The sequence below is a fragment of the Canis lupus genome, chromosome 25 (genome assembly GCF_048164855.1).
Source record: "Canis lupus baileyi chromosome 25, mCanLup2.hap1, whole genome shotgun sequence".
Taxonomy (NCBI): domain Eukaryota; kingdom Metazoa; phylum Chordata; class Mammalia; order Carnivora; family Canidae; genus Canis; species Canis lupus.
Genome location: NC_132862.1, coordinates 20,365,880 through 20,393,043, shown reverse-complemented (window position 1 = coordinate 20,393,043; position 27,164 = coordinate 20,365,880). Strand labels below are relative to the sequence as shown.

Sequence of the window (27,164 nt, the reverse complement as noted above, 5' to 3'; positions counted from 1 at the left end):
CTTAATAGCTCTGATATAGTGGTGAATGGGTTTTTTCTATTTATGTTCTATGGGAAGTACATAAAACAGAACTGTATTTTCCAGTGGACTTTTTTTTCAGTGGGAAAGAGGAGGTAATGTGGAATTCCTATGGGCTAAGGTGAGCTCTTGGTTGATAGTGTTCAAACTGCAGTTTGTAATAACTGAAACAACTAGTAAGCAAGGGCCCAAACCGTTTCCAGCCCCACTCATTGAGCCCCACTCAAGTGAAGAGCATCTTTACAATGTTGTCCTGATGTGCCAAATTCAAATTTATGCTTTCTTTCCAGGAAACTAGTTCTGGCTTAGGGACTTGAATATGGCGATGCTTTAAATTTTTTTCACAGTTTGAGTAATAACTAATTTTATGTACTTAGTTTTAACCCATATTTATTTCCTTTGTGTTTATAAGGCAGATATGATACAGTAAAGCAAAGTGCTTTTAAAGGACAAAACTTGAAAGGTAGTTGAATTATTGAGAAAGGTAGGATCAGGTTTTGGTTAAATTCTCTTTAACCAGCAAATATCATACTTCTGATGGTTACTTTTTTTTTTTTTCTTTGATAGTTACTTTTAAAAAGTAGGATGGAGTACCTCGGTGGCTCAGTTGGTTAAGCATCTGTCTTCCGCTCGGGTCCTGGGATCAAGCCCTGCACCCCGCTCTAGTTCAGTGGGGAGACTGCTTATACCTCTTCTTCCCCCTGTTGTGCCCTCTCTCAGCACTCTTTCAAGTAAATAAAGAAAATCTTTTAAAAAGTAGGATAATCTGGCCTTTGTGGGCAGAGTGTTGACTTGAAATACAGGGGACAACATAGTTCTAGATCACTAGTGCCTAATTTCAAGGGCATCATAGACATTTTTTGGAAACGAGTGAGGGAGAACTTAACTGTTTATGTAGCTTGTCACTCACTGTACCAGCGTGAGATAAATCAGAACAAGGTCACTTTTTCCCTGTTACTGACCAGCTGACTCCCTTTTAAAAACGTGCCTTTCATATTCAGGAAATGTTTGTATTTTTATAGTTAATTTATATTATGTTGGTGATTTGTTACATGAAATTAACTTGAGTTTTTCACCTGCCATTTAAAAAGGTTCCCAGGGGTGCCTCAGCGGTGCAATTGTTAGAGCCTCAAACTCTTGGTTTCAGCTCAGGTCATGGTTTCGGGGTCCTGGGATTGAGCTCTGCATTGGGTTTCACACTTGATGGAGAGTCTGCTTGGGATTCTCCCCCTCTTGCCCCTCTCCCTTCTTGCTTGCTCTCTCTAAAAAAGGAAAAAAAAAAAAAAAAGTTCCCAAATAGCACATTGTTTGAACTGTTAACTGAAAGAAGATCTCATTCATCTATTCTGTCTTTTCAAAGATATTATTACATGTTTCTGGCCTGATTTGAATTACCTTTTCAAAACAATGAATGAGTGAATTAATGACTATTCATTCACATTTGGGTGTGTGTCTTAATTCTTTATTAAAGAAATACTGCTTCAAAGTGGAAACATAGGGCACAGATATTGCATAATCATGGTCTTTTTATTCCCAGAGATTTCCCTAGAAAGCCATATTCTGAAATTAAGAAAAAAGAAAAAGTCCTAGTTGAGCAGCCAATCGTGAAATATTTCAGGGAGCTGGGATTATTATTATTATTTTTTAGCCATGGTTGAACAGATGGGTGTAAGTATGAGATGCAAAGCTGTTAAGATTAATGACACTGGGTGGTGTTTGGGGATAAATGGAGCAATGTGTCTTCGGCCAGTGGTTCCCTTCACCTGAAGGCTGATAATTTCACAGTTAAATCAGTCATCAAACTGTTCAAAAATAGACACTGTCCAGAAACTGCTCTGGGCTTGTGCAGTTGCTTCATCTCTAGTGTATTCTGCCATTTTTTCCCTCAAAGTCCTCACTGTGCATGTCCGAACCGTTTTCCTAGTCGAAAAGCCTACAGCTTTTGTCACAAATATTACAACCACAGAGACTGATGTTTAATTAATTGGAGGTAATGGCTTAAAAAAACTAAACTGAACCAACCCACCCTACAAAAATACAAAGACTCTTCTATTTCTTTTATGCTGTTTATTTTAAATATAAACGTTATTGATGCCAGTTTGGCATAAGTTGACAGTGTTTCAAAGGCCGAGTGGTGAGGATTACTTTTGCTTCAATATTTTTTTCCATTTTGAAGGGTCTAAAAGGCCAAACAATTGGATTTTAGATTTAAAAATGGGCTTTTCCAGGAGTTTTATGTTTGAACACTTATTAGGCACTTTTGTGAGGGAGAGGTGGGTCTGAGTGAAATGTGTTCTGGTCTGTACCCGTTGAAGAGTTTCTATTTGTGTGGCTTTGGACTCTGAGTGGTCCTGGTGGGTGTGTTGTCACAGTTTGTGACTGGACTTGGGTTTTGTGTCTCACTAGAACTTGCTGTGACTCACATTTTGACTGGCCTACATGTGAATCCTTGTTTTTGTTGGCAAGCATAATGAGTTCAGAATAGAAAGATCATTTGGTGGTTTCTGTACAGTGGTGTACCTAAAAATGTCCATGACTGAAGGAATTGTACAAACTTCAATTGTAGTTAGTATCAGTCATTCTGGCAAAGGCTCACGTCTCCACTATGAATCCTGATGGAAGAAGATCAAGTACTGTAATATTTGGGGCTGGCTGTAGATTTTATGAACATCCTCTGAACTCCAGAGGAAGGCTAAGTATTTTCACCTCTCTTTTAATTTAGGGAAATCAAGCATTTGACATAAAAACAGACACGAGTTCAAGAGAGCAGGTGTGCTGATTTCTCACATGTATGTGTTTATTAAAAAGGGCAAGCTTGATTTTACCTGGTACGAGAGAGTAAAGATGCAGTTTTTATTGGCAAGCTCATTCATAAATAAGTGGCCAAATTCCTTAGGCAAGCAAGGGAGTTCTTGGGAAGAAGTAGGAAGCCTATTGGGAAATGGGTTAATTCTTTCATGTTCTGCATGTAATACTCTATCATATCACTAAATATGCCTAGGTTACCTTGTATTTATGTAGAATCTAGCTCACAGGATCTAGTCCTCTTTTGCTCGCTCTTTGTCACCCTTCTCTCTATAGTACTTGCACAAATGTCATCATCTCGCCACCACAGAGTTTTATGCAGTTTTTGTGAGGACAGTTTATAGAGTTTACTTTATTTGGAAAAAGTGAAAACAAGGCTAGAACTCAATGGCCTACTTTCTTAATATTCTAACTTGTTAGTGTGGCTGCAGTGGTTGCAGAAGCCGTGTTTCTGCAACCATTATGTGTCTAAAGATGCTGCTGCTTATAACAACACATAGTAGAGAGTTTTATTTTGTTTGAATTGGAATTTGGACATGCTCTACTTCTTCTTATGAATGATAGGAGGAGTTGAATGAGCCTGTAGGTGCCCCTCTATATTAACTCCAGGACTCCAGGAAGTGAGTGAGTGGGAGGAAGGGAAACTGGAGGGGACTCAGAGAAAACACTCCCATTGAACCTGTGAGTTGGCTAGGATGATTTGTGTGAAGTCACCTGGATCTCAGTATTTTTCCTCTGAATCAGCTGCTTTGGATGGGTTCATGTTCTTTCAGCCCTCACCCCCATCAGTTTGTGACTTTGCACAACCAGAAAGCTTCTAAATATGGAGATTCTTTCATTGCTTTTCTCTTCCCAGAGTACCTTGCTTCTCTAGGGTCACTTGTTTCTACATCACCCTTTGGAGCAGACACAGCTAGATGCCAATCAGAATCCATTCTACCCACATCTTCTCTCAGCTAACCCCATTTTGTTTAATTTACCACCATGTCCAGTTTGAAAAAACGACAATAACAACAACAAAAACCTTATTTTTCCAGAATCCTTGCAGGGTGTCTTAGAGCTATGGTCTTGGCCAATGAGATGGAAGTATGTGGATTGGGCTCCCTCCCCTCTTTCAAAAGCTCTTATAAGGGGATGGCTTCTGTGAGCCCACTTTTTGCTCTTTGTTCTCCCTGGAACATGAAAGCTGTTTTTTTTTTTTTTTTTTTTTTTTTTTTTTTAAGACTTTATATATTCATGAGAGAGAGAGGCAGAGACATAGGCAGAGGGAGAAGCATGCTCCCTGTGGGGAATCCGAACCCTGGGATCACAGCCTGAGCCAAAGGCAGATGCTCAATCACTGAGCCACCCAGGCGTCCCTGAAGGCTGTTTTCTAAGTGGAGAAGGCATCTTGTGACCAAAGACCAAAAAGCTCAAAGGTTAAGCAGGCTGAGAAGCTGATGGCATTTCGGAACTGCCGTACCAGACCTTGTCTGCCCACTTCTTGACTTTTTGGGAGAAAAAGAAAATCTCCATTTGGTTAGACCACAGAAGTTGGGTCAGTTACTTGTAGTGAAATGTAATCTTAACTGTGTCTAAATTTTAAAAAGTCATAGTTCATCTTTTCTCTAATAATTGAAAGGCAACATTCTGTACAACAAAAGAGGGATCAGTCTGGAACCACACAGACCCTCAGCTTGAATCTTGGATTCACTATTTATTATAGTCTAATATTGGCAAGTATTTTAACTTCTCTGAGTCTCAATTTTCCTATCTTTTTTTTTTAATAAAGATTTTATTTATTTATTCATTAGAGACACAGAGAGAGAGAGGCAGAGGGAGAAGCAGGCTCCATGCAGGGTGACTGATGTGGGACTTGATCCCAGGACTCCAGGATCACGCCCTGAGCCAAAGACAGACGCTCAACCGCTGAGCCACCCAGGTGTCCCTCAGTTTTCCTATCTTTAAAATGATGGTACTTATATTTGTCTCGTAGAATTTTTAGAAATAATTTCAAAAAAATTAGAAATTATTAATAGAAAGAATCTCGGCACACTTGGCACAGAGATTTTCAACAAATGTTGACAGCTACTCCTGAGGGAGAGTGTGATGGGGAGCCTGAAGAGGACGAGGCAAGTAATTCAATTTCTGGTAGGTTCTCCATAAACACAGATTGAAGGACTGAGTGATAGGTTAGCTTTATAGTTGCAACCACTAACCTCCACATACTCGCCAATCGGACAGTGCCCCATCTCTTTTCCTCAGTCCCATCTGCCTACACCAGAATACTTGGAGCTCTTCTGAATTCCAACTTTGGTTTAAAAAGCAAAGGATGGCCTTATGAAAAATCTATTAGCTGTAGCCTAGGGATGAAGGATGTGGACTCCAGAGTCAGACAACTCTAGGTTAGAATCCCTTGTCCTTATTGGCTATGTGCTTTTTGAGGACCAAATATGATAATATCTGTGTTTAAGTAATTCTTGGTCTTTGTATGAGGTCATCTTGAAGATGTAAGAACAAAACATAGCCTTTACCCTTGAGAATATTCATATACGGATGATGGAGGCAGAAAGGAGATGGCTCTCCTCATGCATAACCTAATAAAAAACAGATTTAGACAACTGTTTAGCTGTTAAAATGGTTGGGGAAAAAAAAAACATGTTGACTTATACATATGTCTATTCTATATTGAGAAAACCAAGCACACATGTATAGTTTATATTTGTTAATGCATGAAAAATTATTAAATGGGGTGATTTATAGGAGGTGAGATTAGAGTGACAAGGGAAGATGAAAAAATTTTTAAAGCATATTAATGTTTATTTTACAACATTCATGCATTACTCCTGAATTATAAAAAGTATATTAAGTTCAAAAAATTAATTTGCTGGGTCTTTGGGAGGTAGTTGTGGGAAGATCATACTGCAAGCTAGATGAGTCACTCGAACAAAGGGTTGGGTTTGGTGAGGTTCCTAGAGGAGGTGGGATTTGAATGGGCCTTAAAGGAGTAGGAGATATTGAGGCAGTGTGGGGGGAGATGAGCATGCTAGGCTTTGGTGCAAAATGTAGAATACAGTGAGATTGATTTTAGGGAAAGATAAGATAGATCAATACAATATTAAGAGAGGTAAGATGTAATGGAGCTGGCCCTTAGGGTTTTTAAGAGAGTGATAAGATTATGCTTTAAATTTAATCAAGAAACATACAGGTGCAAGTTGAATTTTAATGGGAAATAGGATGAATTAAGAGTTGAACACCTGGAGTTTGAGATTCCATCATGACCCACAATAACTTAACTGTGTTGTATTATGGTAAAATAATACCTGTCTCATTAGGTTTTTAGAATGATTTGATTTTCTTCACATGAAGATGTTAAGAATTTGAAATTTAAGTTTAGGCAAAATCCTAGATTGATGGAGCATTTCCAAGAAACTGTTACATAAGGATTAAGAGTAGGTGAACTCACTAAAGAAGATAATGAATTAAAAAAGAAGCAGGTATAGAGCCTTCAGGGAACTCTTCTTTTTATTTTTTACACATATATATTTAATTTATTGACATTTTTATAGTCAAATATTTTTAACGGGCTAGAAAATATAAGGAAGGTAAGGAAACGTGACAGAATGTGGCATGCTGAGGTTTATTTGAATCTAATGTCAAATTATTTCTAGGCCATGAAAGTTTTTTTTTTTTTTTTTTTAAGATTTTATTTGTTTATTTGAGACCGAGCACAAGCAGGGAAGAGGGGCAGATGGAAAGGGAGAAGCAGACTCCCCGCTGAGGAGGGAGTCCAACGAGGGGTTTGATCCCAGGACCCTGAGATCTAGAACCTGATCCGAAGGCAGACATTCAACCATCTGAACCACCCAGGTGCCCCTGAAAGTTTCTAATATCAAGAAAATAAGTCCTCTATTATGGATAAGTTTTGAGTACAGTTCATCTTGCATTTGATTTACCTTTGGAAATCTTAGAGAAATGCCTGTAATCTGCTGAAATACAACAAACCATAAAATACTTCAGAATCTAAAAAAGGGAAATTGAAAATTTAGTTATTTGGTCTTTGTTATGCTGTGTACAATATATCAAATATTCCCAATGATTTTTATTTTTAAATTTACTGCTAGTTGACCTACAATGTTATATTAATTGCAGCTGCACACCGTAGTGATTCGACAGTTCTGTACATCTGCAATGCTCACCACAATAGGTAGTTCCCATCTGTCACCATACAGTGTTATTACAATATATTGACCATATTCCCTCTGCTGGTACTTCTAATTTGTGTGATTTATTTTACCAACCGGAGGTTTGTATCTCTCAATCCCCTCCACCTATTTTGAAGAAGATACAGAATAAAAAAAGAAGCAAGTACACAACCTTCAAGGAACTCTTGACATTTAGACATGATCAGCCTCAAGAAATTTACTGAGGTAGTAGTAGAGGTAGTAGAGCAGGAACCATCAGAGAAGGGGAAGATGGTGGTAGCAAGGGAAGAAGCACACCCAACGCAAGGAGACTGTCCTTGCCATCTGGTGCAACAGACCCCTTACAAGGATGGGTCTAAGAAACTGCCCCTGGTCCAGCCAGTTGCCAGATCATTTGTGTGTGAACCTTGCACAGTTTCAGTAGCCCAATAGAAATGGAATCCAGCATGCAAAAAACTAAGGATTACAAGGGAGGGGATGAACCACAGGTGGCCCTTTAGCCCAGCCTTTCAAGGAATCGAACCAGGAGAGGCATGCTGTGATAGCCAGGTGGAGGGTGTCATGTGAAAGCAGCAAAAGCAAGGAGGGCATGAGTACAAAGTCTCATGGGGACAGGGATAGATTAACAATCCGGTGGAGAGTGGTTTAGCTTTGAACTCCTCAAGAGCTCTCCTTCAGCCAGACTAGAATAAAGGACGGGGAAATAGAAAAAGATGTGAGTGGAAGGGACAAGAGTTGAGTAAGTTCACTGCAGGCAGTCTGCATTTTTTCAGTCTACTAGGAGGCAGTGAAAGGAAATTCATAGACAAGCCACTCAGGCTCTTGAGAGGCTGGCTCCCAGGATTATTGGTGCAGAGGAAAAATTTGAAAGAATGACAGAAGTCTCTCATCTAAACAATACAAACTGACACATTTGCCGGGATGTGTCTCTAGGCAGGAAATTAATTTGTTGAAGTGGAAAGTGGTGGTACAAAACCAAACAGAAGAGGAGAATAACATGAGATAAAGGAAACTTGACTGTTTTTTGAAGGAGGAATTTTTAGACAGTCAGACTTAGTGGTTCACAGAACCACTTCCCAGGGGAAACCCGATCGCGCTGCATGGTGAGAAACAGCCTGAGTTTGGTTAAAACGGAACCACTAAAGCACAGAAAAGCACTCTGTTGAAGGGAGATGTCCAGCAGAGAGGTCTCTGCATTAGCTGCTTCTCCGGGTAAGGTCTTCTATAGTCTTCAGTTTAACTGATTGTCACTAGAGCCACTTTTCGTTGGAAAGACCTTGGCTTTGCGCTGTTTCAGCAGATGTGTAGTGATGAGTGAGGGGCCTGGGAGAAAAGGATTCAAGTGATTCAGTAATTAGGAGCATAGAACTAAGAACACCTGGGGGGGTACTCAGTAGTTGAGCATCTGCCTTTGGTTCAAGTCATGATCCCAGCGTGCTGGGATGAGCCCTGCATTGGACTCCCTACTCAGCCTGCTTCTCCCTCTCCCTCTGCCTGCTGCTCTGCCTACTTGTACGTGCTGTGTGTGTGTGTGTGTGTGTGTGTCAAATAAATAAATAAATAAATAAAATCTTAAAAAAGCATAGACCCATCAGTCCACTGGTGGGTCTTTAGGGGGTTGCCTTGAAAGACATCAGGGAGAACTTATCCAGTGTGTGTAGTATTTTATTTTTAAAAATATTTGTTCATGAGAGACCACTGAGAGAGGCAGACACACAAACAGGCTCCGTTTGGGGAGCCTGATGCAGGACTCAATCCTGGGACCCCAGGATCACAACCTGAGCCAAAGGCAGATGCTCAACCACTGAGCTACCCAGTCATCCCTTATTTTATTTTATTTTTTTTTAAGATTTTATTGACTTATTTGAGAGAGGATACATGAACATGTGGCAATGGGTGGGGTTGGGGGGTGGGTGGCAGCTGTGTTGGAGGGGCAGAGGGAGAGGGAAGAGAGAATCCCAAGCAGGCTGGGAGCCTATTGAGGGGCTCAGATTCCACCCTGAGATCATGACTTGAGCCGAAACCAAGAGTTGGACGCTCAACCGACTGTGCCACCAAGGTGCCTCATGTGTAGCATTTTAGATAGGCATGATATTCTTGAGTTCAATGGTTCTCAGTGGGCTGGCCACATAATTTGTGGAGCCCTGTTTAAAATGAGAATTTTAACCCTTGTTGAAATTATTAAAGGTCCTAACATAAAAAGCTTTTCGTTTTCTTCTGCACTCCCTCTTGTCCTTGTTTGCCATTTGTCCTTGTTTGCTATTTAATATTCTTTCATTTATTTATTTTTTAAAAGATTTTATTTGACAGCGAGAGTGCACAAGTGGGGGGGGGGGGGGGTGGGGAGGCAGGGAGAGGGAGAAGGCAGGCTCAAACCCAGGACTCTGGGATCATGACCCGAGCTGAAGGCAGACGCTTAATCCACTGAACCACCCAGGTTCCCCTAATACTGTTCTAAGTGAAGAAAAATTAATAATTTAAATTTTAAAAAAGAGTTTATTCATGAGAGACAGGCAGAGACAAAGGCAGAGGGAGAAGCAGGCTCCCTAAGGGGAGCCTGATGAGGGACTCAATCCTAAGACCCCGGGATCATGACTTGAACCAAAAGCAGATGGTCAACCACTGAGCCACTCAGTTGCCTGAAAAATTAAGAATTTAAATTATTAGGATTTGTACTGTTTATATGGTACAAGGCCAGTTGACACATCTGCAGAATTACTGGAATCACACACTTCGTATTTTGTAACTTGTATGGGTGTGTGTGTATTCTCACCAGAATGTGGAAACACTGCCCAAAACTAATGTACCACTTTTATTTCACTTCTTGATCCCTTCATTCTATCAGTCTTTGTCCTACAGAAGGATGGGCTGGCTTTAAGGACGGACTGAAAGGAGAAAGAACCATGTGTTGCTCTATTTTTCCTTTTTCTTCTACACCATTATTTTCAGTGTGCGTGGTTGGCTAATACAAGGAGGTAATAGGAGTAAGAGGATATGCTAGGATTTCTTGGTTGTTTGTGTTTCTTAGAAAGACATTGCTTTGTTTCTGCTTGCAAAGCGAGTTGTGGTTCCTTTGAATGGAAAGCTTGGGTTCTGGGAGCTTGTCAGCACCCACTCACCTGCTCACTCAGTTGTATTTGTCACACACTTCTCTTGGACTAGTCTTTCTGGACTCCCATGTATCATGAATCCACAGAAATTATGTGCTTTTCAGTCATGGCAAATACTGTATAAGAATCGTGGCCACACATATTAAACAGGATCTCCTTTGCTCATGTGCTTCATTGCTCCATCAGACCTCTCTTACAAAACACAAGTTCAAAGTTAAATTAAGAATCTGAAGATGATGATAGAAGAGCATTAAACCAAGCGTGGAGCCTGAGTACGAGGTCTTGTGTGACGACAAGGTCACGAGTCCAAGAGGATGGCCCTGCTCTCAGAAGTCAAAGAACACACTTGTAAGCCTGTTCTTTCTAGTCTTAAAGACTCGTCTTCATTAAAGACTATTAAAGTCAAACTTTGATAGTTTGCGATGGGTCAGGTTTGTGTCTGGTGTCCTAGGGACCCTCTCCTGGCCATCAGCACTGTTATTTTTTGCCTTTTATACATTTTCTGAATCTCTATTGCCTCCACCATTGCTTTGGTTCCCATCCCTCTCAGCTCTGATACAGACTGTGGTGTCTCAGGAGGGTGTCTCCCCTGGTCAGTGAGGGCCCCCAAATGTGGGGTGGTGATTGGGTCAAAGCCAGTGGTACAGGAGGTGAAAGAATTCACCTGAGGCAGAACAAAGGCGATAGAAGTTTATTGAATACACCGCAAGGTGGAGGGTGAGCAGTACAGCAGAGGAGAGACTACCTGCAATGAGGCAGTAGGTGGGGGCTGTTTTTAAAGAGGGAAGATGAGATATGGCAATGTATGGAACTGCCCCATTTTTGGTAACTGCCTAATGTAGGTAGGCATTGGTCAGTTGGGGCCTATGGATGGATATATATATATATATATATATTTTTTTTTTTTTTTTTGATATATATAATTTTTTTTTAAAAGATTTGTTTGAGAGAGAGATTGAGGGAGTGAGTGAGTGGGGTGGGGGAATTGTGGGGAGGGGCAGAAGGAGAGAATCCCAAGCAGACTCTTCACTGAGCACAGAGCCCAGTGTGGGGCTTGGTCTCATGACCCCTGAGATCATGACCTGAGCTGAAATCACCAGTCAGACGCTTAACCACCTGAGCCACCCAGGTGCCTTGGGCCTCTGGCTATTTTGAGGTGGGTCACCTGAAGGCCCGTTTGATTCAGCCAGGCGGGCGGGGTACCGTGGGCCCTTTCTACATTCCATTGCTCAAACCTATTGCCTAAAAGCAGCCTCCACACAAATTTCTTCTCTGTATTCTATGTCACATTGCCAGGCAAATCTTCCAAATATACCCTGTGTGTGAGACTATCCTGCCTGCCCCAGAAAGCTTTACTTGACTTCCTGTGGGCTGTGGCTTATGGCAGTTTTTATCCTGGCGGTCCTGGGGTGGAGACTGCCTAGCGATTGGTTTGATGTGACCCACACAGTATTTAAAGAAATTTAAGCCACTACTTAAAGTTTGGGAGATTTCACCTAATTGAAAGCCAGATTTTAAAAACAGGAAACCTGGCTAGTTTGGGCTCTTGTTTCTTTGTGTTGGTTGGGCTGATGCCCTTAGAGAGCAGGAGGACCTGTGAACTTAGGAAAGAAGACTTGGGGTTTACTTTTAGGACAGATGGACTCCTTGTTCTGGCAAAATCATCACCTTCATGTATGTGAATTTAAAGCAGGCATCTGCCTATTGTTCTCCAGGAATGCTGATCTTTTAGTTTGAGAAATTAAGTTCTCCACCTTCATAATGGAATATGTGCTAGGTAACAGCCCTTGGTTACTTTTTTTTTAAGAGAGATATTTCTTAGGTCTCACCTGGTCAGCATCACCACTGGTTACCTGGAGGTCACCTTGTGACCTTATCTTGACCTTTTTTTCCCAGCTTGTCTTCCCCTGTCCTGCTGGGCTGAGACTCCGCCTCTGCCCCTCTTGAATGCTCTAAGTCCACTCCACCTTTTCTTCTGCTCCTACTGACTTCTCTCTTTCCTCCAGGCCCACTTGAAACCGGTTCCGGAAACCTTTGCTGGGAGCCTCTATCAGGGCTCAACCTGCAAACTCAGTTGCAAGCAGGCAATTAAATTTTTGGATTTTTAAATGCTCACTTACCAAGTGGGTGGTGAGTTCAGGGTGATTTTGAGATGCTCACAGTGAATTATGAGGGCAGCACTAGCATTGTAGGTGAGGAGACAGTTCTCTCTAAAACTGGCACTCTAGCGATCCATGATTATGTCTTATTTCTTCAAATAGATTATATACCTTTTGAAGGCCAGGACTGTGCCTTTGTTGCCAGAGTCTTATCTGTTATTATCAATACATGTTTACGTGATCATCACCAAGGCCTTGATAAGGCTCCATGGGGGTGGATGCAAAGGAGATTGAAGTAGAAAAGATGGGTGTGTATCAGTTATCCTAGAAGATATGCCTCCTACCTGTGTACAAGTACAGTATCGAGTTTTGGATCTTGGGCTTTGAAATTAGATGGGCCTAGCTGTGTCTGTTCCCTACTTTTTAAAATGCAGGCAGTGATAGCATGTAATTTGTACCAGTGATTTTTCAGCTGGAGTGATTTTGCCCATGAGAGTCATTTGGTCAGGTCAGGGAACATTTTTATTGTTATAACTGGGATCGGAGGGAGGACTGACCTTGAGTGAGTAGAGTGTAGGGATGCTGCTGAACACCCTAGGGTGCATGGGGCAGAATAAGGAATTATAGTCACAACTGACAGCAGTGCTGGGTCAGAAACCCTGCCTTCTAGGTTTGTGAAGATGAAGCCAGATAGTGAATGCCATCTCAAAGCTTGTAAAATCAGCTTTTAGGAGGGTGAACCCCCAAAGGCTCAATTTCCATAGCATCTGTGATTCTTGCCAAGGAAAACCCTTATTATAAGGATTTCGTGCCCCTCCTGTTTAAGAGGACTCACTGGAGAGTGTTTGTGTTACATTGTGTACTAACATGAGCTGGCTGGATTTATCCGAGCTGTAAAAACAATTGTTAATTTTTAGGGTGTTCCTGGTAAACTTCCTGCTCGCTTAACTAGTTTGTTCTGCGGAGATAATTTTGGTGTGTGGGTTTAAATCCTGACGGAAAATGTTTTGGTTAATGAATTTCCAAAGTAGTTTTGACAAGTGGGATGTGAAGTTTTTGTTTTCATATCAAGAAGCCTAATGTTTTTCTAGCCTTAGATTTAAAACAAAGCCACTCTTCCATCAGTTTACTGTCTTACCTGCCCACAGCACAGTTGTTTGGGTATTTGTGGGAGTGGTTTGGAGAGTTGTTGGATTTCCATCGATTGTATGTTGTGGGTTTGCAGGGGAGATTGTTATTTACATTTTTTTTGTAATTATAAAAGTAATATGCACCTTATAGAAGATTTTAGTAGTATAGAAAAACCCTAAAGACATAGTAAAGTCATCAGTAATCCTACTACACAAAGGTGCAAATAGTATTGCTGTGTTTCTTTCCATTTTTAAATTTTATATATTTTTCCATATTTGAAATATTCTGAATATTTGTTTTCCCCCTTTATTATACTTAATGTCATTTTATTTGCCTTTCCCTACACTACACTATTACTCGAAATAATATAAATATTATTTCTAAGGATGTAGAATATTCCATCTAGGGATATTTCATGATTTATTTAATCCCATTGTGCTTGTTTTCAGTATTTGATGAGCATCTATGCAGTCAGCATTTTCTCTTTCAGATCATTTTTATCTTTATCATAGATGACAAAAAGTAGAAGGGATGGGCATGCATATGGGTATCTTGATTGATATGGTTATTGGTTGCCAAAAAAGTGTGTACTAATTTTTGCCACCAGTAGCAGAATGATATTGTTATTTTAATAATATTTGGTAATTTTCTAAAAGATATTTCATTTTTTTGGTTTATTTTTTTTAAATATATATTTTTAAGGGTTTTATTTATTTATTCATGAGAGACAGAGAGAGGCAGAGACATAGGCAGAGGGAGAAGCAGCCCCCCCCCACCCTCCCCACAAGGAGCCTGATGCGGTACTCCATCCCGGAACCCTGGGATCACATCTTGAGCCAAAGGCAGAGACACTCAACCACTGAGCCATGCAGGCATCCATGGTTTATTTGATATTAGTGAGATCAAACGTGTTTATCTGACTGTTGACTATATTTCCTGTTTAACTGTTTATGAACTTTGCCTATTATTGGGAATTAGTATTTTCTCATTTGTCATAAACTTTGTATTTCATTTATTAACCCTTATTAACCTTTTCTCATTATTGCATGTATTTTCACCTAGTTTTTTTTTTCCCCCTCCAGCTTTCTCTTTGTTTTGTCTTTCAATTTTGTTTTTAGTCCTACAGAAGTATAAAATTTTTATGTAGTCAAATCTTGATTTTTTTTCCTTTGCACGGTCTTCAGCCTTCCTTTGTCTATACTGAAATGATCCCTTTTCTGTTCTGGAAGCCACTATACTGAATTGTCAGTGTTTAAAATTCTATCCCCACTCTAGACCACTATAGAGTCTCTTAATGAGGACAAATGGGCCTCAAGTGCTTGCTCTAATACGAGCACCCACTGTGTACCATGGGAAAAACCACCACATCTCTGTATGTGTGGTGTGTGTGTGTAGGTGGGTGGGCGGGCATGAGTGAGTAGGGAAAGTTGATGAGAAAGGTTGAGGCTCATTGCTGGGCCATGGCTTGTTTGGTTTTATTTTAATTTCCTTTCCCACAGGGTAGAAGTGAGCTTACCTGAGGGCAGGGCTTCCATCCATTCTCACATGGTTGAGGAACTGGGACCAGCAGCTTGCCTAGCAAACTGTGGCTGTGCCTGGCAGAGCTGGCCCACAACAGTTATTTTATTTCTCTAGCGGTAGAGAAGTTACACTGAAGAGAGATGGTGGCCAAGTCCTCTCCTCTCCTTACCCCTTAAGTTTCATTCTCTTGGGTGCCAGGGTTTGTGTTGCTCAGGCCTCCAGAAGGTAATTCTCTGCCCTGTGGGTGGATTCCTCTGATGCAGTTCCCAGCTGAAGCGTGAAGAGGAAGGGAATAATAACATACAAATAGTGCTTACTTGTTTTGCAAGTGCTTTCACTATGGCTTTTTTATATACTTCTCACCTCAACCTTACGAGGTTAAATACTATTTTCATCTCCATTAATTTGGAGGAAACCACCACTCAATAGAAGCATAATTAAAATCCAGAGCTTCTGACCCCAGAGCTGATCCCCTGTACTTAGGAAACAATTCTGTCATTGTAATTTCTGGTTGTAATTTCTTGGTGGTGTTATTGGGTAAAGGTAGCAGCAGCTTTGGGTTTTGGAGTCAGCCATATTTTGGATGGAATCCCAATAGAGTCATGTCTTAATATTGTGACGTCACCAGCATGAGCCATGGTTTTCTTGTCTGTAATTGGAAGCAACAATGCCTACCTTACAGAGGGATCTGAGAAAGATTAAATTGGGAATATATATATGTATGTGTGTGTGTGTGTGTGTGTGTGTGTGTGTGTGTATATATATATATATAAAAAAGGTGCCTAGCACAGCCACTGGCTTACTCATTGCCGGAGCTCAGTAATGATTGCTGCCTAATCTAATAGCTAAAAATGCTAGTTCTTAAAAAAAAAAAAAAATCAGAATCACTGGCAAACCTGCTCAGACTTGTGAAATTTAATAAGTATTATTTATATTTCAGTGCAAGAAACATTTCTTTATCTGGCCTACTTATTTTCCTGTTGAGTAGATTTTGTTTTCTGTAATGGATGTCAACTGCTTCTCTGAAATCCTTTTGCTTGGAGAACTTTGTGATGAATCCCCACTTTAGGACTGTACTCAGAGCCAAAATAAACCATGTTTTGTCTACATGTTTATGTAAAAAGCACAGACAGTTTTTTGGAAGGGCCATAACCTAGTCATTCCTTTACACATAGTTGAGATTTTTGGCATCATTCATGTTACCTGTTACATGCCCCGTGTATTATAAACATTCAGGTAACAAAGCAGTCTTAACAAGAAAGTTGTAGAAAGTCCTGAGAAGAGAGAAAGTTGCCGAGTAACTCAGGAGAACAGTTGTTGATTAAATTTCCATTTTACATACTATATATAAAATGAGTTGGCTTTGATTAGTCCTTATGCTAGATTTTGTCATCCATATAAAAAGCTACCACTAATAATATAAATTATTTCTGCCTAAAGAATTTTAACATGAGGGTTGTCTTGCTATTTAACTTCTATTGTGTATTTATTCAGACTTTTTCATTTCAATAAACTGAGCCAAGTAATTATAAATGTTAGCCTAAAGTTCTATTATAATCCAATGCAGCCTTGTTTCTGTGCAGTAAAAGATAATGCCCTTGGCAGTCTTCTTTAAAATTTGTCTTGGATCTTCTTACTCTTTTGTCCCTGAAGCCATGGTTGCATTTTCAACAATATACCATCTGAGTATTGGAATGGGGAAAGGTTAATGTGAATGGAGCTTTATTGGGTTCATAGCTAACCTTCTTGTTCTTCTTCTGGGAAATTTAGATCTACTGTCCTATGGTTTTTCCATCTTACCCTCCCTCTATGCTAGGAATGGAGAGACAAAGATGGGAATCTCTATTTAATGTCATTTATGTAAGTTACATAAATTAGAGTCGTAAATTAGTTGCATTTTTATATAATTCATGCCATATGTATATGTTTTACGTAACACATGGATACTGTTAAGTATCAGTGATTAAGTGAAATTTACATGATTTCTAAATTCCCTCTTATGTCTAGAGTTCAGGTATCAAAATGAATGAACTGTTGGCCAAATCTTGGGACTATTGCAAAGTGAGTGTAGGACATTGTAAAATGCCACACCCAGTTTTAATGGTAGGTAGGCAGTCGTTTTCCTAAAATTCCAGGCCTAATGTTTGATTTCTTAATTTGCAACCAGAGTGGACATTTGGGGGCAGAGGTGAGAGTGTTGATAATGGTGAAAGAGTAGATTAAGTGTGGAAGAATAAAATTGGTGCTGATGTGACTATTAATTTACAGGATACAAAGGTCTAAAGACTGTGCTTTGTGATCTCCAGATAACAATCCAGTTGGGCAGCCCTGAGCCCATCACTCCAGCCAGATTGTTTTGGCACCAGCCCTTTGAAACAAAGCCTGAGAATGCAGAGAGTTTTACCAGGCATTTCTTGTTGCTGGCTGGTTGGCTTATGAAGTAAATAGAGTAATTAGCTCTCATTAGCACTCCCACAAGCTGTAATGCATCCACCTGAGGCAGAGAGAGGCTTGCTTCTGTTCTTGAAAACGTGAAAATCCCCATCTGATCTCTTTGGTCCGAACATTTTTTGCATTGCAGAAACAGAATGCCAATTTGGCAAGAATAAAATCCACCAAGCGTTTCAAATGACAGTAGCAAATCCTACTGACCAGAGTGGAAGGCTTTCCTGAGGACGATGACTATGCCTAAGAAATTGGTGAGCCTTATAAAGCCTTTTCCTCTTTTCCCGTCTCTCTTGTGTATTTGAATGACAGCAACCAGGTTAGCCAGAGATATTGAACCCTGGTGGTCATATGACTTGATCTCCTGAGCCTCTTGTCAGCTTTACTTCAGAAGTTGTGGTACCAGCAGAGTGTGTTGTTTCGAGTCTTTGAGAGAGAGAGAGACCCCTCTGAGGGTGGTTTGTGGCCCTCTCCAGGACTACCTGCTATTGTAGTCCTTGTTCCTCTGAGATATAGATCTGTAGGTATGAAGGTGGGAGCCAGAAAAACACATGGAGGAGGGAGACAGAGTCTTGGGGCTTTGCACACAATCATGGAGAAATATGTAGAAAAAATTGCAAATTGGCAGGTTTTATAGGAAAGAACCCTGAACCAAAAATCTGGCAGTCTGAATCCAGCACTGATCAGGTGTGTGAACCTGGGCATAATAGTAAAATAATACCAGTCGTGCCCTCACAGGGAGAGCGGTGAGGGTCAAATGAGACCATGCGTAAAGAGCAATAAAATGTTAAGCAGGAGTTGATTTTGAGTTTTTCATATGGAGTACATTATCTACATTTTTAACTTTCTGAACTCAAACCTTTAGTAATAAAATACAGACACTGTACAAGTACCTGCTTTTGCTCTGACTTCTACTTTTGTGACATCTCAGCCCAGGCCCTAAACTGGGCTAGAGCCTGAATGACTGGTAGATGGTTCCTTGAGGTTTTCTGGAAGGTGGTACTGCTTCCTGGGCAACACTGTAGCAGTAGCTCTTGATTCTTGCTCAGGCCTGTCATCTGTGTTCTTGAGGATGCAGTAAATACTACAAAGTCATCAATAATCTGTTAGCCCCAAGAATTGTTCTCTGTTATTAAAAGTTTGAGATGCTGGGGAAAAAGTGTTCAGGGCTTATTTTCATACTTATATGTAGAACTCTTCTCTTTAAGTAGCATTAGAATGATTCCCTAGGATTTGAAGTCATGAAGCAAGCGTGTTTTATGTGGGGAAGAGTGTGCTCCATTGGTTAAGGTTGAAAACATAAGACCTGGCATCCTGTGATCTAGTGTCAGTTTTCAAAGCCACCTGATGTTGTGATGTGCAAATCACTAGCCTGGCAATGTCTCACCTTCTTTGTTTGTGAGCCTGTGATATTCCTGGGCATTATTTAACTCCTGTCTGAATTGGGTTGGTGTTTAGAAAGTGACCTAGGCGGCACCTGGGTGGCTCAGTTGATTAAGCAACTGCCTTCAGCTCAGGTCATGGTCCAGGGGTCCTGCGATGGAGTCCTTTGTTGGACTCTGGGCTCAGTGGTGGACTCTGCTTCTCCCTCTCCCCCCTGCTCCTTCTCTCTCTCAAATAAGTTGAGAGAGAGAGAGAGAGAGAGAGAGAGAGAGACCTGGACTATCAAACATTTGTAATTATTAAACTGAGTCAGAAATATTTCAAAGATTATTTTTGGCCTTCATCAGACCTATGATAGTATGTCATGATAGAACATGTCTAGGGCCTGTAAATTCCTCAGTACAATTGAACAAATAACTTTCTACACTTAGGAAATAGCCTGTCTTTGATGAGGTATATTAGAAGCACAGTGAGAATTGGGTGTTGAAGGGTTTTAGGGGTGAGGAAAAGGCAGTAGGATTTGGTGGAGCAGAAGCTGACCAGCAATGCAGTTAGAACTGAGGCTCTAGCTGTCCTTATGGAAAGCTCTGACGTTGGGATGTCCCCAGTTGAGGCAAGAGACTGGACCTTTGTGTTCCTGAATCAGCCCATGGCTGGCAGCTGGCCACCCCTTCTGGTGGCTTAACCTTGATGCAGCAGTGTCCTACAGCTGGCTGGGGACCTTCCCTGTGAACTGTCAGCAGCCAGGGATGAGTGCAGCTGGCTCTCAGAAATGGGGTTTGGGTGGAACATACCAACGTCCACTCCCCTGTCTCAAAGAATCTAACCCCTTAAAAAAAGAAACAAACAGTAATAGCACCAAAATACTGGCATATATGGTCTCTTTACCTGCAAAGTTAGAAAGTTTGGATCCCTTAACAAAACCAAAGGAAGAGGTTATACCCTTTTGTTAATGATAAACAGATCTCCAGCGTTTCAGAAATTGGTGAGATGCTTGGATAATATTTATACCTGATTGTGATATAGCTGGAGCCAGCTTCTGTATGTGTGAAATGGCTGACTTGTAATTGAGCGATTCTGCCCAAGGATGAATTACTGCATGTTTAGAATATTAATCATGTGTACATAAATGCATTTGTTTCTGGAATATTTAAACTCATGTTGAATTTACAGAATTGGTGGTTCACCACCACAAAAGTCCAGCAAAGCAGGTTGAGGCACACAAACCATCAAACCCAGAACTATCCAGGAGATCTTAACAACTGGAGGGCAAATATGGGAGATGTGGCTTCTGTTGAAGTTCCAATCACCGGATAGGGCATTTTAGTATGGTCAAGGATGGTAATTTAGGAGTTACATTGCCAGAGAATACATTGATATGCTTTGAAAAAATGAACCAGTTTCCTGGCATTTCCAAAAGCCAGTTGTATTCCGCAAATGTCTGAAACCGTCTGGCATGGTTTGTGGTATAAGTGGGATGGGTAAACAAGGCCAAACCCCTACATGTTTTCCAACCTCAGATTAAGTCATATCTGTAAAAGCGAACACAGTTCTTCCTCAATTTCTGCCTTCTAGTGAGTCAAGGAGGCAGGGGGTTCTGCTGGCCCATCATTGCAGTAGTTTGAGTGTGTTAGGGGGCTCAGTAGGGAAGTCTGATGATTTGTGCCTGGTATGGCACAAAGTGGATTTCACTTCTCAGCGAGTCCCCCTCATCTCTGTAACCCTTGTATTCTTTGCCCTGCCTTTCAGAAGCTCCATAATGCCAAGTCACACAAGATATTATTACAATTACTATTAGTAATATCTAATCTGCCCTTATAGGTGTAGTAGAGAGATAAATAGGTCACTGTTCCTTATTCATAGGCCGAACAACTCCAGCTGCTTTGGTGGTAGGTTCTTTTTTGTTTCTTTTCTTTCTTTCAGATTCTATTTATTTATTCATGAGAGACAGAGGGAGACAGAGACATAGGCAGAGGGGGAAGCAGGCTCCCTGTGGGGAAATCGATCCCAGGACCCTGGAATCATGACCTGAGCCAAAGGTAGATGCTCAACCCCTGAGCCACCCAGGTGCCCCTGGTGGTAGGTTCTGTATTAAACCCACATCTCCTCTCTTGAGGGATGTGGCGATTTGGTGATTGCATGTGGAGTAGGTGGTCTGGCAGTTTATTGTATTGCCTGGAAATGGGAGATGGCATAAAATAAGGTTTTCTCAGATGAGAAGGAAGTTAATGTAACATAGTGACTCTGCTGCAGAGGAATGGCCGAGGTGAGTCGAACATGTGCACTGTGTCTTCTTGAAATCTCCATGTGGATGGTCTTTCCCAGTGTGACCTCTAGAGTCTCAGGTGATCTGATAGTACAGGGAGCAGGCAAGGCCAGCTGTACTGTGGTTTGTGATTTCCTCTAGTTTTATCTTTCTAACATGCCTGCACATGTGCACTGGCATTCTGGAAAGTTCGGATGGGGAATCTCCAACTATGACTCTTCGTTGTGACTCACACCTGCAAAGGATGAATACAGAAGTTTCTTTGCAGAAAAGTGTGGTATAGTGTAGGGATAAGTAACTGTTGTTAGGAGAGAAACCTTGAAGAACCAGAATTTTTAAAAAAAGAAAAAGATTGAGGAAGCCTATCAAGAAAAGAGAAAACCAGAGGTGATCTGGCAAGTGTTGCTTAGAGCTGTGGGAAATAAGTCAGGAATAAGACAAATGGAAAAAAATCACACAAAACGTTGGCCATTAGGGTTTCCCCAAGTCTGAGGACCAAGGTGGCACTGAGGGGCTTGAAAATGCACTCCCCCATGCATCCACCTACTTTTGCCTCTGTTTTATCTGGATCCAGAATGTTCTGATACACTCCTGGAGTGGATGCTGTTTGGCTGTTTGGAAGGCAAGATGTCGAAGTGCGAGGGTATCTTGCTTCCTTCTAGAGCTGCTGTGGCATAACCAACCTGAGAAAGGACACAATGGTTAAGGGCACAGGCCATGGAACCACACAGACTTCTGCCGCTTAGTCAGGTATGACTTAAACTCCAGGCCTCAGAAAACAGGAATGCGGATGAAGTTGGTTGTATTTGATGGGGTTATTGTGAAGGGTTTAGCAGAGCATAATGAACTAAGTGCTTAAAACAAGGTAAGCGTTGTTACATGCCAGGAGTTGTTATGGGATTTGTAAAAGGCCCCTTCCTAAGGCCCCTTCCTACACTCTTGGCCCCACTGTCACACTTTGAACCTGAGCTTGGTCTCCGCAGGGAGTTAGACACTGTCGAGGCTCTGGTGGGTTATTAAGAGCAGCTGCAGGTCCTTGCCAAGGGCTCTGGGTGTCCATACATTGTCCATCCTGAGAATTCTTGTACTTATACCCCTTTTCTAGAGGCCACTCCAGCAGGGATACCCACACACATTGGCTTGGAATGGGTCTGAGCACTATTTTTATTTTTATTTTATTTTAATTTAATTTAATTTAATTTAATTTAATTTAATTTATTTATTTATTTATTTATTTCTGATGGGCACTATTTTAAAATCTCTCTGCATAATGGGGTGCCCTATTAAATATATGTAAATATTCACCTTGTAAGCATCTTTTTTGTACACAAGGGTGCAGAATGAAAGGGCCTATCAGGGTTGCCTGCTGTGTTTTAGGGGTTTGCATGATTATGTTATTGTGTCTTCCTACAACAGTAAGAGAGGAAGGTAATATTACCAGTTTTACAGGGATTAAATTAACTTGCTCAAGATCAGAGATAATACCCAGTTTCACTGAATGTAAGACATTCCAATTTCAGCAGTGTTGGAATGTGGAAAAATATCTTTTTAATTAATGTAGTAAATAGAAGAACCTAGATGTTTATTCCTGCCAAATTTCAAAGCTTATGTCCCTCCCCCTGCATCACACACAAGAACTTGCTGTTGACTTGGTGAAAAAAACAAAAAAGCAAGCACAGATAAGAGGACACCTAATGTGTTAGGATTTAAAAGGGCAGCAATATAATTTTGATGTTTATTGACTATTTATGATGTGGCAATGCTTTTATGTGATCTAATTGATAAAAGCATTATACTCTCTACAATTACTCTGAGGTGGATACTGTTCTTTTCTCTTTTTCACAAACAAGCAACTGAGATGGGTACTCTTATTCCCATTCAGATGAGAAAACCAGCACATAGAAAACTTCCCGAGGTCACATGGCTAGTTCTAAAAATAAATTCTATAACATGGTACTTAAGTGTTCAAGTTTATCTATAATCATGATAGATCTGGCTAAGGTTCCAGAAGAGTGTGATCTGATAGAGGGCTGCTCATTGTCCTCTGGGAGTATGTGACCCAGACCTGCAGTCAAGAGGAATTCCCAGAGAGAGTGAGTGGCACCTGCAGGAAGATGGGAATGTTCATTTCTCCATCCCTACCTGCTATGTTGCTAAAAATAATCATGGTCACTCTAGGTTAGGGACCCCTGCTAGTACTGTCTTTCTAAACTGGCATTAGCCAGAAGGAACTGACTTTATTTATAATTTATATCTTTTCCACTTCCAAAGAGCAACTGATGTGGTTTAAAGGGAACGTTATAAATCAGACAGTTTGGGACCTAGGAGGATGGCTGCGTGGAAAGTCTTGGAAATCAAAAAATCAGGGGAAACATACTCTTTGATGACTTTGTGTAATTGAAGTCACTTACAGATGAGCAGCCAAGTATTATTTTTACAGCTTATATGTTGAGCCCCATCTGTGTTCATATGCTGGCTGGCCAGAATGTCTGTGGCAACTCCACTACTTGGCTTTTCATTTGTCTCTAATTCCTTTTATGGAATTAGTGATTTTTATCTCAAGTTGATATGTTGCTAAAGGATAGGAAGTTTGTTTGTCAAGCTTCCATCTAGAGATAAAGCAGAATATTTTTAAATGGATAGCTTTTCTGTCATTTAAAAATAAATTTTTACAATCTGGTCCATATGTAGACAAGTATTAGAAGACCTTTAAGGAGCCTGCTGAACATAGAATCCTAATTACTGAGTAGCAGACTGCATTCCAGGTGTGTGTTTGCTTTCTCAGGACCATCTGACCCACAGTTTCCTTATCTTTAGAACAAAGGGGTAAGTAAGATATGTCCACACTTCTTTAAAATTCTTTTGACTCAGACAATTCTAATCCTAACATGGCTTTTGTTCTAATTCACCAGGGTGCCTGCCTAACACCAACTGTTGAATTCGTTGGTCTCTGACTTCTGTTGTCAGTGAATCAAAATGGGTGGTGTATTTTCAATTCGGATCACCCTGTGGATTGCGTTTCAAAGGGAGAGTATTGTGGACATTTTTCCTTGCACATCTTTTAAAATAGACTTACTGTTAACAAAGAGAATTAACTGTGGTAGGTTTTGGGTTCAGGGTGCCCTTTTGCTGTGATAATCCCTGACAGTTGATCACAGATTCCACATCTTGCTGAGTGGTTCTGAACTGTGGTCAGAACCCTGACACTGTTGTATAGGTTTATTGGAGGGCTGCCCCAAACAGAAAGTGAGAGAGTGGCCAGCTGTGGCATGGAGCATGAAGGTTAGGATTAAGGCTCAGATGAGGCTCAGGATGAGGCTCAGGATGAAGGAGGAAAAATGTATTCCCATCCAGGTCACTGTACCAGAGAGGGGGGGAGGGGATTCTAGTTGTGGTTCTAAGTCTGTGTCTCACAGGGGAAGAGGTGGTTCTTCTCTCTGGCTCAGCGCTCTCTGGTAACACTGAGCTTAATGTGTTGTGGCATGGCCCTGGCCACTGCCCTGGGTGGAGCTTACAGTGGACTTAGTGATATGAAGAGAGCAGAACTTCTTCTAGTGGGTGACTGACAAGTCTGATCTTGCCCTCCATAATGCTGCTTCTGTCATCACTCAACCCAGCTGGGTTGGGGATTGTGCTCAGCGGGGCCCAGTGTGAATGCTGTTTTGTGCCCTGTCTGCAGTCTTTTCTGGCTTACTGCTCTCTTGACTGTCCAGAGGCTAAAGGCCCTTGGCTCCCTTGCTGGGTAACCCATCCACTTGCATGAGCTGACCTCATGGAGCAGCCTGCAGAAACCCGAGGGTGCTCAGGAAAGCTTTCTCTCTGTGGATGTGACCAGCATGCTGTGGGATATGTGTTGTGAAGGTCCCTGGTGCTTGATGGGTTCTCCACAAGGAGCCTTCGCATTATGTGGCTCACTCTCTAGGAGAATCAATTGGTGATCTGTGAACTGAATAAAAACAATTCTTGTTGCAGAGTTTGTGGTAAGGAAAAGATGTCCCCAATCAAGTACATGGATCATTTTGGGCCTTATGCCCAGGGACTCAACATGCACAAGTCCAGAGAGTATCATTCATACCATAATTATTACTGGCCCTCATTTGATTCCATCAGTCATTCTCCATACCTTTTTTGTGAACATTTTTTGGGGGATCCTCCATTAAAATACGGAGATGGAGCTGGCCAAAGCCAATAATCAAATAGCTCCCATTTCTCTTCCCTCCTCCATATGTTCAAATTGAACGGTTAGAGAATACTTTCTAAATTGCATGTGTTAGGACACCAGGGTGGCTCAGTGGTTGAGTGTCTGCCTTTGGCTTAGGGTGTGATCCTGGGGTCCTGGGATCAAGTCCCACATCAGACTCCCTGCAGGGAGCCTGCTTCTCCCTCTGCTTCTGTCTCTGCCTTTCTCTCTATGTGTCTCACGAATAAATAAATAAAATCTTAACACATATAATTTATTTTTTTATCTAAAAAACTGATGAAAGAGGCACTTGATAAGTAACTCCTGCTTACATCTTGGATAAATCTGCTGTCTCACAGAATGGAACAGGGCAGAAAAAAGGTGACTTTCGGGAATACCAGTGTTTCAACAAATTTGATACTAAGGGTGCTTAACAATTCCCATCTGGTTAACATTAGTGCTTAGATGTGTATTAATGGTAAATTACTTAAAATGGCAACCTGAAGACATTAGCTGGTAGGCCTGTTAAGGCTTCTGTCACATTCTGAAGATAATGCATAGACTGGTATAATCAAGACATCTGTAGTAGGGACATCAGTACTGGTAGGGATAGTGATCATGCTTCATCCAACAAAAAAATTTCTTTCTAAGATTTATTTATTTTGGAGGGGGTGGGGGGGGAGGGGGAGAGAGAATGCATGAGCAATAGGGAAAGGGCAGAAGGAGAGGGAGAGGGAATCTCAAGAAGATTCTCAGCTAAGCCTGGACCCTGACGTGGGGCTCTATCTCATGACCTTGAGATCATGACCTGAGCCAAAACCGAGTTAGTCACTTAACTCTTGTATTTTTTTTTACTGAGCCACCCAGCCGTTCCCCCAACAAAACAGTTGAAATGAATTATTTCTTCTTTACATATTGCCCATTCACAAGATTTCTCAGGTTCTGTTTAAAATGCTTGCTTTATGAAAACTGGTATTTTGTTTTTGTTTTTTTAAAAAGATGTGCATTAAGAGAAAATGATTTGGAGTTTCGAAGTGCTCACCACAGAGTTTGGACTCAGCATTTTTATCAGCGATTGGGAATTGAGGTTAAAACAAAGCTGGGAGAGATCACTGATGACAGTATTCAGAAACTAATCCTCTTGAGAGGACATGGTGAAGTGAAGCAGATACTATCTTATTTAACATGACTATATGTTATGAATTTACATTTTAAAAATCAACTAAAAATGAAGATTACTTGGTTGGACAAACGTGATGCTCTGCTAATGGAGAGGTAAGGAAAGTTAACCTTACCACGTTTAACAGATTTAATGTAAGTTAGTGTCCAGTCTCCTGGAGACAACTATTCCCTTTGTGCTCCATGTTAGAGATTCTTATGCTAGACTCCATACACTCTATTTTGAGGGATGTTGCCAAGTTGGAAGGTTGCCAGTTGCTTAGGGTGGGGAGATATTATGACCAGAGACCTGGAAATTGTGACCTATTAGGAGTGGTTTGAAGAACTAGAGTTTGAAGTCCCGGGAAGTTAAGGGAGACAGAACTGCTATTATAAAACTTTTGCCTGCTTACTACGCAGAAGAGGGAATAGCCTTGTATTGTTTGATCCCTGAGGACAGTCCTCACTGGAGATGAAGCTGGGGTGGAGTGGGCAAAATGACCCAGGGAAGGCAGGCATTCCAGTAACCGAATGAGTCTAGCCATTTCAGGGAGGTGGGAGGATTCATTGAGATGCGTCAGAAAATTTTTAGACTTTGATAAGGTTCTATGATTTTGTAAAAACAGCTGATTCCTTCTGGTTCTTTTCAAAAATTGTTTTATTCAGAGAGAGAGAATGGTAGAAGAAAAGTATCCCCTTTCCATGGCATAGGTCATAGAAAGTATAACAACTGCTGGATTCTGATGAGAGCTGAAAAAACTCTGGAAATGTCGCTTAACATGGCTTTTCATGTTCCTTATTTTTGCAGATCCTGCCAGGTCTATAGATCCCTTATGCCTTTGTTTGGTTTTGTGTTTTACATTA

The 27,164-nt window shown here is 41.0% G+C and overlaps 1 protein-coding gene and 1 long non-coding RNA gene across 32 annotated transcripts in view; one reads left to right on the top strand and one right to left on the bottom strand.

Moving 5' to 3' along the window:
* PPFIBP1 (PPFIA binding protein 1) overlaps window positions 1-27,164 on the top strand; it is a 167,242-nt gene that overhangs the window by 1,976 nt on the left and 138,102 nt on the right. For 13 of the 30 annotated variants that reach the window (XM_072798544.1, XM_072798537.1, XM_072798539.1 and 10 more), the window contains exon 2: window positions 17,450-17,567. The exons of 13 other annotated variants lie outside the window; for them this stretch is intronic. The gene's annotated coding sequence lies outside the window, so the exon portion shown is untranslated. Of the gene's footprint in view, window positions 1-17,449; window positions 17,568-26,141; window positions 26,418-27,164 lie in introns of all 30 variants that reach the window. 4 more of the 30 variants (XM_072798540.1, XM_072798509.1, XM_072798510.1 and 1 more) reach the window with 2 other exon arrangements.
* Window positions 6,484-15,740, bottom strand: LOC140617326 (uncharacterized). Of its 2 annotated transcripts, none has more exons than XR_012017567.1 (4): window positions 14,864-15,740; window positions 11,947-12,179; window positions 10,127-10,309; window positions 6,484-8,330 (listed from the first exon to the last, which is right to left on the bottom strand). It is a non-coding gene; the product is annotated as an uncharacterized lncRNA (long non-coding RNA). The 2 variants fall into 2 exon arrangements; XR_012017568.1 differs by lacking the exon at window positions 6,484-8,330 and adding an exon at window positions 9,508-9,646.